Below are 5,085 nucleotides of genomic sequence, written 5' to 3'. Positions count from 1 at the left end.
TTTCTCGGGGCCCCGGGGGACGCGGCGGCCGGGTGGGGGGGGCGGGGTTCCCGGGGTCCCCCCGCTCCCCCTCCCCCCCCGCCGGCCTGGGGCCGCGAGCTGAAAAGCGGGGCGCCGTGGACGCCGGGGTTCGCGCCGCGGGAGCGGGGCCGGGCGGGGAGGGCGGGCGCGCCGCGGTCCTAGAGGCCCCGCGCGGCGCGGGCCCGGGGCTCCATGGGGGCGGCGGGCGGCGGCGGCGGGCGGGGGCCGGGGAGGGGGCGCGGAGCCGGCCGGGGCGGCGGCGGAGGGAGGCGGCGGGGGGACCGGGAGGAAGGGACGTCAGGGGGTGGGGCGCGGGGGCGGGGCCGGGGGAGGCCCCGCCCCCTGCCGCCGGCCCTTAAAGGCGCAGGTCCGGGCGCGCCGGGGGCTCCGGGGGCGGAGGCAGGTCCGGGCGCGCCGTCGGGGGCAAGTTCCCACAGGCGAGGGGCGACTCACCGGAAAGGAGAAGCGAGAGAAACGCCGCGGCAGGGTGCCAGGGACGCAGAGGGAGCCACTGAGAGGCGCAGGGACAGGGAGCCGCCGACAGAGCAGAGCGAGACGGGGAGACACAAAGGATGGAGTCAGGGCCGGGGGAGCAGACGGGCCGGGAGCCGGGAGAGGGGCCGGGGAGACAAAGCGGGAGAAGCGGAGGGAGAGACGCACAAAGAGACAAAGTGACGGAGACCGAGAGCAAAGAGTCAGTGACAAGGACAGACCCACACGCTGAGACGGGGGGAGAGGCAGAGACAGCAGAGGTGCAGGGGCCTGGGGGCAGAGAAGCCCCCAGAAGCATGACCCGCCTCTGGCTCCCCCAGTCACGGGGGACCTGGGGACAAGGCCCGGAGATGGTGTGGGGCGGAGGCTCTGCAGAAGCACGAGCAGCCTTTCCAGCAGTGCTGCCTCCAGCCTCCCGGGAAGCGCCAGACCCCCGAGTCTGGGCTGCAGTTTCCTCCCTGCGCCACACCAGCTGCCGTGTGGAGATGCTTTGTGTGGAGCTGGGTGACTCAGGACCGGCACTTGCCCTTTCTAAGCCTCAGTTCCCGGGTCTATAAAGAGAGGGGGAGGACCCGCCCGAGTCTTACCTCCCCGGTAGGGTTAGAGCAGGTACCTAGGAATCCTGCGCAGGTGTGCACCTGCAGGGCGCAGCCCCTCTCCAGATGGACAGAAGGAGACCAGAGAGGGCCAGGTCTTCGCTGAGGTCACACAGTGCCATGGGGACCAGCCATGCCCTTTAGACCCGGTGCGGTAACAGGAGGAGGGCGCTGCTTAGTCCTGACCCCGGGACCACGCAGCCATGCCCTGCCCCATCCATCTGACTCTCTTCCTGAGCCTTAGTTTCCCTTTCTGAAAAATGGGTGGAAGATAAGAGCAGTGTGTGCTGGAGCTGGCCAAAGTGAGAAACTGTTAAAATCTCGGAAATTTTAGAAATGGTTGTTAAATAATACCGTTATTGTTAAAAATTAGATTATGCAATCATACAATTAAATTAAATATTTAAAGCAAAGGTAATAAATACATGTCACATCCTAACGATTTTATTGCATTTTTCTATTATCTGTGTTCCTGAAGTTAGTGGCATCGATTCTATTTGCATAGTGAAACTACCATATAATGGGTACTGTGCTTCTCCGCCCCAAAAATCATTTTCAGTGCATTCTTTTAAGAGAGCTATTTACTTAGGCATACAAGAACTGGGGTGTAGGCCAGAGGTGCAGGGGGTGAGAAGATTTACCAGAGACAGAGTGGGGAGCAGAACAGGCAGATCAACTGAAATACACTGCTGAGGGGAGCAGCGGGCCAGACAGGAGAGGTCTGCTGCGCCATGTGGGTCAGCTCCCTGGCCAGGAGCAAACTCAAGCTGCAGTGGCTGCCAATAGCTTGATAGTGCTGCGTCTTTAACCCCTGAGCAGCCAGGGAGCCCCCCAGTGAGGTCTTATTGGTAACTTGAAATGGTGGCTGTGGTGGGAATATTTGCACCATGAAATAGGCAAACGTTACAAATCAAAGTTCCCACCTCCGCCCTGCAGAGGCTGGTGTTAAACATTCACCAGCTTATCACTGATTGCTACTATATAGATATACAAAGGTTTCCTTTGTGCCTGGCAGAACACTTATCTCTTCTGCCACCCAAGCCATCAGCCATCATCCCCACTAATAGGAGAGACACGCAGCTTGTAACAGTAGCACTGAGATGTGAACTCAGGGTCTCCAAACTCCAGAACTGGGGCTGTTAACCACTATGCTATTCTGTTCCTGAACAGTAACAGCGTTAACCTCAGTTTGCAACAAATTAATGACACTACATAACTCAAGCACTTGACATGCCAACAGATTAGAACCTCCCAAATGGGTGAAATTTTATTATTCAGCAAATGGAGCTCAAGGAGTCTCAGGGAGGGCCTCCCTGGTGGCGCAGGCGGTTGAGTGCAGCGCTGTGAAGCTGTCCGCAATCTCTGCAGCGCGGGTTCAATTCCTGGCCGGCCAGGGAGATATCCCCATGGAGTGGCAGACCTCTCCTGTCTCACCCGCTGCTCTCCTCAGCAGGGCTTTCGGTCTGTCTGCCTGTTCTGCTCCCCGCTCTGTCTCTGGTGAATCCTCTCGCCCTCCCACACCTCTGGCCTGCACCCCAGCTCTTGTATAAATAAAAATAAATCTGTAAAAAAAAAAAGTCTCAGGGATAGTGAGAGGCAGTGAGCGAGGTGTTCAGGATGGAGTTCTAGAAGATCTACAACCCCAAGGGCAATGCAGGGTGAAGGGTGGAGTCTTGGGGAGGGGATGGGGACCCACGCTGAGTCACCCCATACCTTCCCATTCCTGGCGCTGACAGCTGCACTCCTATCATCACCACACGGGGGCAGCAGATCTCCTCCGCACACATACACCTGCCTGCCCACCCTGGCTCCCCCCCACTGGGTACTGACCCCACTCCATTTCCCAGATGGGGGCCTGAGGCTTAGAAGGGGACAAGGCTTCCACATACATGGATGAACTGCGAAAACAGCAAAAGAAGGCCGACACCAGAGACGACTAATTGTACGCTGATTGTATGACTCCACTTTTATAGACGGCCCAGAACAGGTCAACTCCTAGATTTGTGGTTGCCAGAGGCTGGGGAAGAGAGGGGTGTGGGGAGAGACTATTCATGGACTAGCGGGGTTTCCTTTGGGGTGATGAAAGTGTTTCAGAATTAGATATTGCTGCTGGTGGCTGAAACCTGCGACTACACTGAAACCACTGAATTGTAAGCCTTAACAGGGTGAATCTGATGGCTTGTGAATTATATGTCAATACAAAAATATGTTAAAAACAGGGGGAGGCCCCACTGTGAATGCTGCACCTCCCCCTGCTGGTCCGTGGCATGTGAACACAGCTCCTAATGGGTCACTTGTTTTCAATAAGGGCTGCGCACTGATTACAAAAGGTCTTCACTGCGGACGTGGTGAGGTGAAGCCTGTCCTCTCCACCTTCACCCCCCCCCCTGCATTTCCCTCCCCGACAGCCCTTTGTCTGGGGAATCCAGTCCTTGAACGGAGAGCCCTCAGACCTTTGACTCTTAACCCCTAATGTGCTCCTGCTAGCTGACACATCTATGGAGCCCTCCCTGCTGGGACCAGGAAGAGTGACTCCCGAGCCCAGGGCGTGGCCTTCATGCTGACCCCACCCCACTGCAACCCCGACTTTGCCTAGGCAAGTGATCACTCACGTGCCTGAACCCCTAAAGAGTCACCGATACCTAAAAGTCAGACTGAAAAGTCACCCTAAGCGAACATCCAACCCTACCCCAAATCCTAACCATTCACACCCAACCCAGTCTGAGAGCAACAGCCATCTCCAGCCCCAATTTCAGATCCTCAGCCCAGATTGCTCCCCATTTGTACTCTCAATTAACAAACCTTTACTGAGCACCTACTACGCACCAGGCACAGACCAATGAGCCTGCTGGGATTTACATTGGGGAATCTGCACGGTCAGACTGGGGACGTGCAATAAAGGAATTGACAAGTCAGAGCTGCATCCCCAGAGAGAGTCAGGGCGTGTCTCTTCTGAGGAAGGGACCTGGAGCTGAGGCCAGGATGAGTGCGTGGGGCCACGCAGAGCCCTGGGCCGGCTACTACCTGTGTCACCTCTACCCCATTCATTCCTGGAGCTTGTCCAGAAGGCAAATTGTACACACAGGGAGATCAGTGGTGGCCAGGGCCAGAGAGGGGCTGGGAGTGTCGCCCCAGGGCCTCCGGGATGGTGTTGTCACCTTGGGAGGCGTGAAGAGTAGGCAGGGGGGCCGATTCCGGCCTGGGGCGGGGAGGAGGGAGGAGGCCGGACTGCAGCCTGGTGTCTTTCCCAGTCCAACCGCAGCGGGCCTAAAAGGGCAGACAGATAGGAGCCCTTCCCGCCCCTGGCCCCAGAGAGGGAGGGGTTTCCTGACAGGAAATTGTCCTCCTCTAACCCCCCCTCCTCAGATCCCAGCTCTCAGCAGTCCTGACCGAAGTAGCCTCGGCCAGGACAGCGGCCAGGACAGAGGGACAGGGGCACTGGCCGCAGAGGTAAGCGTGCAGGGGAGGGGGCAGGCTTGGCTCCCCTGCACCCCACCTCCCCAAACCAGGGCCTTCGAGGAAAGAGGCAGCGACCTGGAGCCAGGAGAGCCTGGGGGCACAGAGAGAAGCTAGGGTCTGACCTGAGAGGTGGCAGGGAGAAGGCAGGAGCAGGACGAGGGGCGCAGGGGAGCCTCTGGGGACCCGGTGTGCTCTAGCACCACCGAGGGAGGAGATCGAAGTCTGAGCCCTCACCTTTGGGTCTGGTGCCTTCTGAGTTCAAGTCGGAAGACGGAGGCTCGGGAGGGCTGCGGGCTTTGCCCCCCGCTCCCCAGAGACAGGGTCTCGGAGCTGGCAGGTGGGCCAAGGGGATTGGGATGAGCTGGAGCAGGAGACAGAGTGGGGCTGGGGGTGAAGATGTGGCTCAGCTTGAAACAGGCCAAGCGGGTGACAAGATTGTTTTCGGACAGGCCTGGGTTGGGGTGGGGTTGGCTGGGGTCAGGCTCGGACACCTAAGTCGTGAGGGCGAGTCTCCAAC

The sequence above is a fragment of the Talpa europaea genome (genome assembly GCF_964194135.1).
Source record: "Talpa europaea genome assembly, chromosome: 16".
NCBI lineage: Eukaryota > Metazoa > Chordata > Mammalia > Eulipotyphla > Talpidae > Talpa > Talpa europaea.
This window is presented reverse-complemented; position numbering follows the sequence as displayed.